Source organism: Dermacentor silvarum, chromosome 7, assembly GCF_013339745.2.
Source record: "Dermacentor silvarum isolate Dsil-2018 chromosome 7, BIME_Dsil_1.4, whole genome shotgun sequence".
Taxonomy (NCBI): Eukaryota; Metazoa; Arthropoda; class Arachnida; order Ixodida; family Ixodidae; genus Dermacentor; species Dermacentor silvarum.
Genome location: NC_051160.1, coordinates 80062865 through 80076825, shown reverse-complemented (window position 1 = coordinate 80076825; position 13961 = coordinate 80062865). Strand labels below are relative to the sequence as shown.

The 13961-nt window shown below is 44.5% G+C and overlaps 1 non-coding gene across 1 annotated transcript; it reads left to right on the top strand.

The window, feature by feature from the left end:
- Window positions 1-13524: 13524 nt before the first annotated feature.
- On the top strand, window positions 13525-13597 carry Trnat-cgu (transfer RNA threonine (anticodon CGU)). Its single transcript has one exon. It is a non-coding gene; the product is annotated as a tRNA-Thr (tRNA).
- Window positions 13598-13961: the final 364 nt, after the last annotated feature.

Here is a 13961-nt window from a genome sequence, read left to right as displayed (position 1 = left end):
GCAAAAGTGAGTGAAGTTCCAAAAGAATGCGGATCACATTATCATCGAAGGGCCACAGGCGGGTAAAAAGAACGAGCAGGAGAACCCAAACTGCCAAGGCGTGATCTGAGTAAGTGTACGCCAACTACATGGGAGCGTCCAACAAATGTAGCAAACACTTGATACAAGCCGATAAGGTAGTTGGCTTATACAATATTTGAGTTTTGTTCCTACGCTGGTCATTTCGCACGGGGCTTTTAATGCGGTTAGTAATGTTTTGTAACTTAACAAACTTAATAATATGTGTGTCTATTTCCCTTTTTCTCGATATGTATGTCCTCCTTTTGCCTATTTAACGCCAACATGGGTATCTGGGTAGCTCATGGTACAATGGGTAGAGTAGTCTGGCTGTGTCGAGGGACCATATTCGAATTCAGGTGCTGGACAAACTTGGAGTTTAGAACCCGCGTCATATTCAGACAATATTCTTTGAATATGTCCTCACACAAGCATTACACGCGGACTTCATGACACAATCGTTCAATAGCACAGCGCGCATAGAGGAAAACGTGAAAAGAAACCTGGCCGCATACAGGCCCGGTGCGTGACGCGTTTCGACGTTGGCAAAACGTTGACAAAACCTTGGCAAAACGTTGTGTTGCTACATTGCTTCAATGATAATAGCACTGACGTCTATATTCATCGGGGGGTGGGTTCTGCCAGGTTTTGTCTTCCAACGTCAAAGGCACACTTGGTCTGAACAAAATTCTGTTTGATGAACTTAAAAAACAGCTAGAATATCTTTGGTAATGTTTACTTGATGCGATCCAAGAACAACTATATATAGCATTATGGCGTCGTGTAATTTGTAACAACTAAAATTCCCTGTCAACAAAATCTGAACGAACGCGCGATCTGTGATCGCGCGTTCGTTCGTTTTCTATTACATAGAAAAAAAGTACAGCATGCAAGAATTGGCGAAATTTAATTGCACATTGCTGAATTGAAGAGCTGGTGGGTACATTTGTATATGTTCTTTAATTAGATTCATTCTTTTACAGGATGTGACAAACGGAATGAGACTTGCGAATATCGAACTAGTATGTGTATTTTTTCTCAATATGCACGCTACTTTTGTTTTCTTATGCCTGGTATGGGTTTACATTAATTAAATTTGGAATCAATTTGAGCAGGCATCACTGCTGATACATTACGGTACTTCCTAGTTCAGTGAATGATGTTTAAATTTTTTAAAGAAAGCAATTCGTGACTGATGTTTTTTACACACCGCATGAATAATAGCGGCAGGGATGTCAATATTCGTGCCTCATTTGAAAATGTATTATATCTGTGAACATATAGTGTAGTAAACTTCCAATTGTTGACTTTTTGAGACATGCTGTGATCGTGATAGTGAAATCAGACAGTCCTAAAGCCCCCTTGTAACTCAGTCGATTCCCTATTTAAAAAAAAATATTGACTCATACTTTCTTCTTGTACTATGTACAAACCAAAAAGATGAGAGAATGGGTGCAGAAAACAGGCATGAGCGAATGGACTCTTTCAGTGGGGTTCCAACAAACAAACACGACTGGAGCTCCTGGTTTTAGCGTTTCCCCGACGCGAGCGTTAACGTGATGACGCGGACAGTTCAGACCTTATAAAAGAGACAAACATTTTAGACTCATTTACGTGCACTGATATAAATAAGTGACCAAATATTGAGAGAGACTGAAAATCACCTCCTCTCTTCGGAGTGCTAGTGTCTTCCTCCAGTGCTTTCCTCGCAGGAGTGCGCATGCTGGCAACTTAAAACATGGCTGGTTTCTGCAATAACGGGAGGTCAAGATGGTGCGCCAGCAGCCTCTCGGGTGGCCGTCGCTGTTGGCCTATAATCAGTATTTTTCGAAGAATTCTGGCTAATTTCTCCCAAACTGCCTGTGGCTTCTTCTCCGATACCGTGTTTTTTTCTGCGTCTCAGGATGGATTCCCGATGCTCACCTGATACTCCACGCAGCTGCAACCTTCTCCATTCACTATTCCGGCGTGGGGCTTTTGAGATGGGAATGGATACCCCACTGTGCACACACGCACAAGTTTCTGCATCATTCTTGTTTCGAAGGTCGTGGCGTGCAACACATTATTTTGTCTTTTCTGGTTTTACATAGGCCAGGAAGAAAATATAAAGTGTCTTTTCTGGGTGTACATAGGCCAGGAAGAAAATATAAAGTGTCACCAACTAGTACCTTTATCGCTCTATCCAGTGAATGTGATTCCTGAAATAGATTGCCCTTCCAAATTTGGCAATAATTTTACACATCACGGAGAGTTATCAGAAATTAGAGGCAGAGCACCGTAAGAAAATGCTTGCGCATACTAGTGCCTATCATATTCGTACGCGATTAATGTTAGTTGATTTATAATTCATAATACATGTTAGCATACTAAGTGTAATGGTTTTAATCGGAAATAGTTTAATCATGAAAACGTTAGTACATAAATGTTGCCAATATATATCACCTAATGTATTTATTTATACTAGAAAGTCATTGCTAAACACGTGGTATCCTTCTGAGTAACGGATATAGCTATGGTATTCTGGGGCTAGTATAACGGAAAACGTTGATGAAAATGAATTCTCTCATAGCTCAAATTGATTTGTATGAAACGGGGACGCTTCTGTATGAATGCTAGCTTTCGTATCATTGCTAGGAGTTACAAACTCAGTGGCAACCACGTATATACTTTCGGAAATGGAAACGCACTCATTTGACTTTACAGTAATGCCTGTAGCGTGCTTGGCATGTTAGCGCATAAAATCAGAAATCGTTACTAATACAGCAAAAGCTTTGGTTTATACAGCGATGTCTGCTCTCACCTTTAGTATTGAAATTTTGTTTAGTTTTATGACAGTAGAAGGTTCCTATTTCTGTCATGCAAGGAAAAGACTAAGACTTTTATTCAGTCATCCTATATGCGCACGCAAGCGATTCTTTCTTTATGAAGCTTTCTTCATTTCATTCCCCTGTTTTGCTAATCCGAGCCAATTGTTCATCTTAGGCTGTCCTATTACAATTAATTAATATCATGCATCCCGCATGAAAGTGACTATTAAAACAGAAACTCAAGCATTTTTTATTAACGCAGGATGTTGAAGCAGCGTTTAGCAAAAGCTTAATTGAACTCACAAGCAACTTCACTTAAAGTAAATATCTGAGGGGAGGAATCAGTACTACTTTGATATAAACATTTTCTGTGTATAAACGCTTTCCTTTTACCACTATTGCAGATGCGTTTCTAGAAAAGCATTTTTCGAGCAGTTTTATTGGAGAAACAGACAATTGGTCTTGAAATGGACGTTCTTTAACTAGCTCATTGAGACGTCCCTTTAAATATGTAAATACCAGATCATGATGCAGGAAATACTACCAACCGTCGAAAGTCCACAGTGGGCTTCTTATCTCGTGCCACGATTTATTTCCTTCTGAAACTCAAGCAGTAGAAGATGTGTTTAGAGCCACTTCTAGGGGCGCAATAACGTAAAATGATTACAAACTGTTTTGATTCCAAACTCCTGACGTCAAATTTACGTAACCACCGACGCAAGCATCGGGCGGAGACCCGCAGCGTTGTCTGAACAACCCAATCAAACACTCGCCTCGTTTATAGGAGGTCACCTTTGTTCGCTTTCAAAACCAATAACACTGTCTACACGCAGCGATTGTTCTCATCTAATTAGCTGACAAGAAGCGAGGAGCACGCTCTAGTGGAGAGGGGTTCGATGGGACCGAGCCAGCACAGTGAAAACAGATAACCGCATGAAGAGGGTGGTGCCGGCTTCTCCGATTGGTCCGCTTCGCCTTACTTAGCTTGCGGTGGCTGGTCAAAAATCGCGGCGGAGTGCAACGGAAGGATAAGAATGCAGCTAAAACTGATCCTCAGGAAGGAAGAGTTGGCAGAGCGATGTCGTATGCATGCCGCAAGGGTTCGATAACGTTTTACTGCCACGCAAAAATATTTATCATGCGCAAATAAATGCATGCTCACCGGCAGTTGCGAGTGGCGAAGGCCTGAGCCGATCGGCGGGCAGCCATCTTCTATTCCTTTTGGAACGGGCCAGTCTGTGGCTATTCAGAAAATTTTTCAGTTTTGTTCGGCATATTATTGCATTTTTTTCGCGTACACGTCGCTTTGACGTCGTGAGCTTTCGCAGTTTTGTGAGGTCGCCTGACAGGCAGGCGAAGTGGGCGTAGCCAGAAAACATTGGGCCAATAGCACAGGGCTCATGGTGAAAAGGCTTCGAATCAGGGATGATCATTTTTCTTTGTGTGGTTTAATCGTGCATAATCAGTGTGTACACGTTATATCAGATGGGAGCTATCAGTTGTTTTCGTGACGTCGCGTGACAGAAAGGCGAAGTTGGGAGTGGCCCGAAAATGTTTTGACGAATCGTGGTGGCTGATTGCAGAAATTATAATCAAAACAGTTTGGAATTATTTTACGTTATAGCGCCCTAGAACAACAAAATAAAATTTTATGCAAGAAGTACTGCGTCACAAACCAATAAAACATGTATTTTGAAAATGTCCTCTGAAATGTTTGAAGCAACATCGGCATCAAGACCATAAGATATTTCATTAAAATATTATGTGCTTTATCACTACTATTGCTACCAATGCTGCGATAATGATAACGCAACAAAATACAGGACGAACACTTCACCGGCTCCTCTCAACGTACACTATAGCTTGTATTGTTAGCGTAGAAAGCTTCACAATTTATTAGGTGCTTCTTCGCCTTATATAATTTTCGCGACCTAAATAAGCATCAGGTGTCGCTGTGAAGTCAATCTAAACTGTGCAGCACTGCAAATGAGTGGATGTCCCCGCTACCATTGTATGTGATCATTTCCTTTTGGGTGTGATGTGGGTTTGCGTTGTTTTGTGGAACACGAGTGGGTAGCTGACGCCGAGTGTTGATACTATGTGTTATATTAGAGGCGCAGTGGGTACAGTGAGACCGAAGTGGTCGCGCTGTGTGTGAAAGCCCCTGGAGGGGGAGCAGACGCGAACAGAATTCTTGTAAAAATCGCCGATGTATTTTGGGACGCATTTGTCGATGAGGCAACGTACACGTGTGCACGGAAATGCAAGCACGTTTCTCCTTTTTACTCTACTGTTAAATCTCGGATACTGCACCGTGTTTCCAGCGGGCTGATGTAGCGGTCAGTGAAGTCACAAACATCATGCCGGCATCGCCAGGATCGCCAAAAATTTCCTACCTCTACAGCTCGCTGCGTTAAATGTGGCCCACATCAGTGCGACCATCAGCCGTCGCTACAGCGCATGCGAGCATACGTTTCTCTTTTGGCGAAGACACTAACTATGCATGCAATTTTCAGTGTAGCCAGCATGCTGCTAGCCATTCGCATCAGCGCACGATGCACCTTTGCTCTAGTGGTACCGGCATGGTTCTGGTGTGAGTTACAGAATGTTCCGTTGCAGCGCAAGGCCACGTCAAAGGGCGCCGAACGCTGCTGGTCTCGCTGACTGCACCGTGACATTATACTGTGGAGCAATGTAGAGCGACCACTTTCGCCGGCACAACATAACTTTGCTGCACGTCTAACTGGTCAAAGTTATTACAACGAGAAACACGGAAATGACGAGCCGGATCGCCGCACTCTACAGCTTTTAAAAAATGGCCGGAATAATGCTACTCAGTACCACTATTACACGTCTGCACTAAACACTTTCGTGTTTAGAGCAGACTTGTAATAGCAGACTTGCTCGTGCTTCCTCATTCGCTGCGAACAGCCCCCAAGGCGCTGTTGCCGACGAGAAGGCGAGGGTAGTAAACGAATCATGGAAACAACCGGTTACGTTATATCAATGCAGCTCCCATCTTTTCGAACAAAATGCCAAGCAAACAGAATATTCTTGCAAAGCAACCTTCGAGCAAAGAATCTGAAAGCAAGCTTTGCACTTCTTTCGCATGACATAGTTCGGCTTGCGTGAAGAGGCTGTGCCGAAGTTCTCGCGTTATGTTAGAGTTCGGAAAACTGTTTAATATTTAACATTCAAGATGTGTCTAGGTGACCGCTACCTGGCTTAGTCATGGTTATTGCTAGATGTGTTTCATAGTTTCTCTCGCAAAGAGCAGAAATTAGGGAAAACACAATAAAATAGCTTACAATAAAAGAACATACATGCACAGAAAGTGCAGGTTGGCACGGTAGTGCATGATCTGATAGAACCTGAAAACTTGTTTCTACATAAAATAATGTTACCACATTCCTTTCGTAAATCAGAACTAATTTTGCCCGTTATATTAGTGTTCAAGAACCCTGTGTCAGAAACAAGCAACAGACCGCTCGTTTTAAATGTAAAAGAAACTGCATTATGGAATAATTACACACGGGGGTTACACTTGTAGTTTTTTCTTCTTCGGGCTGATCGAAGGAACGTGACGCGTGCCATTCATCCCTCGGAGCTAACTCTCTCTCCTATCTCTTCCGCTTGGCTTCTCGGCAAATGTGAACCTTGCGCCGCATGCCGTGCTGTCGAGTAGCGCGTGCCATCTGCGCGTCGTCTTTCGGTGGTGTGTCCTGGAGAGAGGTAACATAACGACAGTGATCTGTGGGTGTAGACAGTGGCCCCGTCATATTGTCACGTTCCAGTTACCGTGAGGATTATTACCGTGGCAAAACGGCGAGTCACTAAACGACCATATAATGGGTAAGCCTGTGCCCAGAAAAACAAGTTAATCCGGTGTAGAACGATGAAGATGAGCCCACGCTTCGATCATCGACATATGATTTGTGGGTCAAGCGCGTCGGCTACTTATACATGAGCAGTCGAAGTTTCCAACGTAATCGGTGGAGACCGCGTGCGTTCCAGATAGTACAACACTATTCGCACCATGTATGCAATCTGTTTACGCATGGATCGACGACAACATAGGGTACAGATATAATTTAGAGGAGCCATGAATTGGGCTAAATGGTGGGCATTCATTTCCTTGCGCTTTGTACTGGAAGGCACTGACATGGACGAAACGAACACTGATTGTGTTACACCAGTGTCCTCTTTAAACAGTGTTCGTCTGTCCATGGACGAAACGAACACTGGTTGTGTTACACCAGTGTCCTCTTTAAACAGTGTTTGTTTCGTCCTTGTTAGTGTCTTCCAGTACATAGCTGCCAAAAATGAACAGATATAATCAAAGATAACATTCTAGAAAGTTTCTATTAATGTAGCCAAGCCTTCACTCGTGAGCGATAACTTAAGTTGGTCTTAAATTATTTAAAGCGCCAAACAGACGACACAAGAAGAGACACGGACGAGTTGTTCTCGCGGGAAAAGTTGTCCCCGGAAAAAGAAAAAAAGAAATGATAAACAAAGTAGGCTTATTATGCCCCTATCCTAAAAACGTAGTCTGGATGGAACAAAAAAAGAACAGAGTACGTAGAGTAGGTAAAAACAAGAAACTAACAAAACAAATAGGAATTAAAGGTTTCACAGCACAGGGCCTTGCCGTACATACAACAGCTTGAGGCGCACTACGTAAATGTCTTGAAGTCGTGCACGGCGCCGCTGTGATGGCGTGACCCCGCCAGGCACAACCTCATAGCGCCGTGAACCAACTAGTTTAGTTATCTTGTATGGCCCCGAATACCATTTCATAAATTTTTCCATGAGTCCACGACGAGTATTTCTGTCCAAACCCATACATGGTCGGCGGGCTGGTATACCATATAGCGACTCAGAAGATTGTAGTTTCGGCTGTCACGTGCGTTGTTTCTTGCTCTGCCACGTTGTAAACGAAAAGACGACATTCTACGGCATGTGATTGAGGTTGACGTATATTGCTATTCTTTCGACGAACGCCTAATTTAGCTGTTCCATGGGGCAATTCATCTGCAGGTGTTTGGTGGTTGTCCTCCAGTTACTTGTCTGGCTGTCTGCAGAATCACTAAGGGCCAGTTCCGCTAGAAGCTGTCCCTCTGTTGGTATCAGGCTTTCTGGGGCATCATACGCAGCGCTTTTGTATCGACGTAGCCGGTAACGTAATCAGTGGCTACGATGATCCACTTATTGCCTGAAGTTGACGTCGGAAAGGATCCCAATACGTCCATCTCTATCTCCTAAACCAGTCGGCCAGGAGGTTTGATAGGCCGCAGTAATCCTGTTGGCCTTGCTGGCGGTGTCTCGCGCCGCTAGCAGTCTTAGCAAGTATTTACGTATTAGTAACTTCGGCGGCGAGGAGCGGCCCTTAATACTTTTCCTGTATTCTCGAGTGTGTGCGGGAGAAACCAATGTCTCCATTGGTCGGGTCGCCGTGTAGTACGAACAGAACTTCTAGCCGCAACGCTGATGATATGACGAGAAGGTAATAGGCTAAGACTGGTGAGAAGTCCTTCAGAATGACGTTGCTTCGCATAGAAAACGAAGAAAATTATTGCCTATAAATAACATTGCAACAAAGTGGCCGTTGCCTTCTAAGTACTCAGCAAGGCTTCGAAGCTCCGGGTCTGTTTTCTGCTGCTCGGCGAAGTCTTGTCTTGTCTTGTTTCCAAAACTTTGGCGCATACCCATTACGGGGGATAAAGCAATTTTGTAATAAAGAAGTGAAATAATAGGAATATTCTATAATTCTAGAAATTCAGCAAGGTAATTTTGTTGTATCTCTATTTAAATTGTAAACTGCAAGAAAAGCATCTCTGTGACTGTGTCCCAGTGAAGTCGCCCCAAAGGAGAGAATGGTTGGTGAGGTTAAGTCTTCGGCGCTTATTTTCCCAAGACAGGTGACCTCTTCCTCGTCATTATGAATCAGCAGGTCGATGGGGGCGCGAAACAGGCTGTCGGCATAAACGTGTTTCTGTCCGTACTTTTTTATCACGGTGATGCCAAATTCTTGCAGCCTGTACCAGGATGATGCAAGGCGGCCTGAAGGGTCCTTTTAAGTTTATCAGGAAAAACAATGTGGGGTGGTCGCTTACAGCTTTGAAAGGCCATCAGTATAGGTAATGCCAAATTACGCAGTAGCCAAAATGATCTTTGTTCATGGATAAAATTGCCATCGGCTTTCGACGGTGAGTGGCTAGCGTTAGACTGTGTGGTGTAGCGCGAAACAAGACGAGGGACGCTGAGAAACGACGGCTAGATCTTACTGCAAATTGAAATGTTTATTCTCTGATGAAAAGGTTTTATATGGGAAAGAAAAGAATGAGAAGCAACATACAAACAAGATACCATCACTCATATAAATTCCGTATAAGACCTTTCATCAGAGAATAAACATTTAGGTTGGCAGTAAGCGCTCGTCCTCATTTATCCGTGTCCGTCGCCTTGTTTCGTGCTGCACCACACACACTTATTGAAACGAACTAGCCGAAACCATTGCCCTTCTAGGCTAGCGTAAACTATGACCTTTTCAAGTCCGTCTTACCTTTGGACTTACATGGCCCCGAGGCCTACGATACATGAGTCGGTGTTGTTTTTGCCTCAAAACATGGCTTGTACACACGAAGGCGATTGGCCATACTGGATGGATTGAAACGTACACTCATCACGACTTCGTCATGGTGTGCAAGTACTTGTGGCTGACAGCGGGCGTTGTTCGATTTCTTGAAGTGCTTGAAATTCCAGCTTTTCGCTCTTGAACGCGACGTCAGATTGCGCTACTAGAGTCGATGGTCCAGCGATGCGTATAATATCCTCACAAAGCACCGGCAATAGGGTACACAAACCAAAGAATTTGCGAATTGGCCTTTCTGTTGATGGACTGCTCGAACATTGCGATGTCAGCTGTCTTCTGCAGGTCGGGACGCAATCCAGACTTGCGGATGACAGCACATCTTCCTACGTAAAGCGGCACTCTTCTGGTTTCAATTATAGTCTGGATGACTTGCTTGCGTCCAAGTGCTCTTTCGAAGTGCTTGAAGAGAGAGAAAGAAAGGAAAAGAAAGACGAGTAGGTTAGCCAGTGTAAATACCGGCTCGCTACCCTGTACTGGGGAAAAGGGTAAAGGGAATAAAAGGGGATAGAAGGAACAAATAAATAAAAATGAGGTAAGAAAAATTCGCGCAATAACGCGAACGTACACGCTACAATGTTCAAAGCCGGTCGCACAACGCACAATTCACAAGCCCTTAAGAACTTCAGCAAAGCCCTTAAGGCCTTGCGTGCCAAAGCCCGTCTGGACCAGTGTCCTAAAACGTTTTCCTCTGTAAGGGGGCGAGTGTGCAGTTTTTCAAGCGCAGTCGCGAGCACTTTTCTTGCCATATTGTAGTGAGGACAGTCGCAGAGGAAGTGCTTGATTGTCTCCTCGTAGCCATAGTTGTCGCACGCAGGGCTGACGGCGATTCCAATGCGGAAGGAAATAGGCGTTCGTGAATGCCACGCCGAGCCACAGGCGGCACAGAAGGGTTGCTCCGGCTCGTGGTAACCCTGGTGGAAGACGGAGTTGCAGACGTGGATCCAATCTGTGGAGGCGTGCGTTGCTGAATGTGCTTGAGGTGTTTGTCGAAGCTGGCGTAAAAAATGACGACATCGTCCAAACACACAAGACAGCTCTGTCACTTCAAGCCTGCCAACCTCATGTCCATGACACACCCGAACTTTCCATGTGCTGAGTAAAGCTTCAACTGCATGACTTTGAACTCGAAGAGACCGTAAGGCATAAAACGCGATCTTTTCTCGTTGCCTTGCTCCCCCTCAATTGGCCACTAAGCAATGTAAGATCCATTGACAAAAAATACTTTGCATTACAAAGTCGGTCCCATGCGTGGATCCATAGAAGAGGTCCCATGCGTGGATCCATCCTTCGTGATTTTTTGCGCTCAATGGTAATCAGCGCAGAAACATAGAGTTGGATAATTTTCCTTCACCGAGACTGTAGGGGACACCTACGGCATTTTCAATGCCTGGATAATTTCGTTGAGGAGGAAATTTGTCGCTGGTTGCTTTACGGCTCCACGTTCTCACATCGAAGCTCATTACGACCCCCGGGTGGAGTGGTCTAGCACATTCTTTGGCTATCATGCAATACATAGCGACTGGTGTTCGTTAAATCCGCGATGACGACGAAAAAGGGGTCATTGTATTGCTGGAGAAAACAATTGGTATGGGCTTGCTTATGCTTAGGAAGACTGAAATAATTATCAATGTCTGGTTCAGGGACACGGATTATCGTAGGTTCGGTAGAATCCGAGAGGACAAACGCGTCGCTGGCTGCTTTAACTTCTTCCACAGATGCAACATCCATGCCCTTGTTTAGTGTTTTTATTGTAATTCTGAAAAAAAAACAGATCTCTGCTTGCTTATGCTTAGGAAGACAAATTATTATCATAGACTTGATCAGGAACACATATTTTTAGCTATGTTATGTCGGTAGTAAAATGTGTAAATTTTGAAGTTTTCCGTGTCAAAATAGTAATTTGAATATGAGAAAAGACGTACAGGGTGACTCCGTATTATTTTGACTATCTGCTGTTTGTTAACCTGCAACAAATGCACACTACACGGGCATTTTCGCATTTGACATCAATGTACATACCTTTACTGATATGAATGTTTGTATTGTATTTTTCATTGTCAGGCTGCTTCTGCCCATGGCGATCAGGCTACGGAGAAGAATATGCCAATTGGTACCACTACGACAATGCAACCAACCGTTGTGTAGCTAAAGGGGAGGATCAGAACTGCAATGGATTTGGTTCAGAGGACGAGTGCATAACGAGTTGTGTAACTAATGATCGTTAGTCACCTCCCCTGCCTCCTATGTTCTCGCCTTTCAGAGAAGAATAAGTAGTAATAAAGTAGTTGATTGCAGCAGTATGAAGTCGTCGTCTCCTTTTATTACCGTTGCAAGCACACTGCACGAATGAGCATATCATTCCAGGGTTTGCAATATATGGTTACAGAAAAGGGCGTTTCTTTATACTATGTACAAGGGGGCTAAATCTGGGGCCGCAACAACAAAGATAGCGAATGATAGACATCACTTCGTCCTCCTCTTGTCCGCTATACAATTCAGCATGCTCTTCTACATCCGCAGGAAAACGGGTTCATTGCAATACCATACCGTGGCGAAAACACCGACTGTGCAGGTGAACCCAGACTACATGAAAAAAGATGCGCATAAGGTATTAAGGGGTGTCCGGGACGCGATAAGGCTCTAGGCGGACAACGTCTACAGTGTCCGTGCGGAGATGAGCAGATAATCAAAAGGCCACAGTGAAACCATTTCATAAGATACACCAGTCACTTGGTACCAACAGACAACGAAGCCAAAGAAAGGATTGGGGAAATTAAATGTAGTTGAAATTGGAATGTAGAAAATAATGAAGACAAGGGAAATGAAAATGGACGAAAAGATAACTTGTCGCTGGTGGGAGCCGAACCCGCAACCTCCGCATTACGCATGCGTTGCACTACCAATTGTGCTACGGCGACGGCCATCAATTCGTCCACTAACTTGGGTATTTATGTTTACTAGATCTAGCCCTAGAAGTGTTAGCCAGAGCCACTCAAACCATGGTGGGCGGATGTGGAACATCCTTTTTAGCCTGATGGCGTCACGATACACGTGATCTTGGGAGAGCAGGCACATGGCTAATAAACTCTCGCATGCTACCTAATGGCATCTCGGCTGCCAGATTCGAGACCCTCGTAATGAAATACGAAGGAACAATGGCAACCTTGGGGCTCGATTTTATTAGTCATAACCACATAAAGCCAACATACAACGAAGCCACAGAAAGCATCGGGGAAATTAAATGTAGTTGAAATTGGAATGTAGAAACTAATGAAGAAAAGGGAAATTAAAGTGGACGAAAAGATAACTTGTCGCCGGCGGGAGCCGAACCCGTAATCTCCGCCTTACGCGTGTGTTGCAGTACCAACTGTGCTACGGCAACGGCCATCAATTCGTCCCCTAACTTGGGTATTTATGTTTACTAGATCTAGCCCTAGGAGTGTTAGCCAGAGCCACTCAGAACCATGGTAGGCAGATGTGGAACATCCTTTTTAGCCCGATGGTGTCACGATACTCGTGATCTTGGGAGAGCAGGCACATGGCTAATAAACCCTCGCATGCTACCTAATGGCATCAAGGCTGCCAGATTCGAGACCCTCGTAAGGAAATACGAAAGAAGAATGGGAACCGAGTCGCTCGATTTTATAGTCATAACCACATAATGCCAAGAGACAACGAAGCCAAAGAAAGCATCGGGGAAATTAAATGTAGTTGAAATTGGAATGTAGAAAATAATGAAGCAAAGGGAAATGAAAGTGGACGAAAAGATAACTTGTCGCCGGCGGGAGCCGAACCCGCAACCTCCGCATTACGCGTGCGTTGCGCTGCGTGCGTTGCGTTATTAGCCATGTGCCTGCTCTCGCAAGATCACGTGTATCGTGACGCCATCGGGCTAAAACGGATGTTCCACATCCGCCCACCATGGTTCTGAGTGGCTCTGGCTAACACTCCTAGGGCTAGATCAAGTAAACATAAATACCCAAGTTAGTGGACGAATTGGTGGCCGTCGCCGTAGCACAATTGGTAGTGCAACGCACTCGTAATGCGGAGGTTGCGGGTTCGGCTCCCGCCGGCGACAAGTTATCTTTTCGTCCACTTTCATTTCCCTTTTCTTCATTATTTTCTACATTCCAATTTCAACTACATTTAATTTCCCCGATGCTTTCTTTGGCTTCGTTCTCTGTTGCCTTTATGTGGTTAGGACTAATACAATCGAGCCCCTCGGTTCCCATTCTTTCGTACCAGTCACTTGGAGCACACACGATATCGGTTGGTGTACTGAAAGAGCTGTTTTTCGGAAAGGCCGACACGTAATGAAAGGGACCAAAGGAGAATGTGCAATAGAGAGACAAAGTTAGTGGCCCTGTGGGAGCTGTCGGAGCGAGGCTGCAGGTCGATCCCGGGCTGAGGAATTCGAGTCCGAGCAACTTACGTGTATGGTC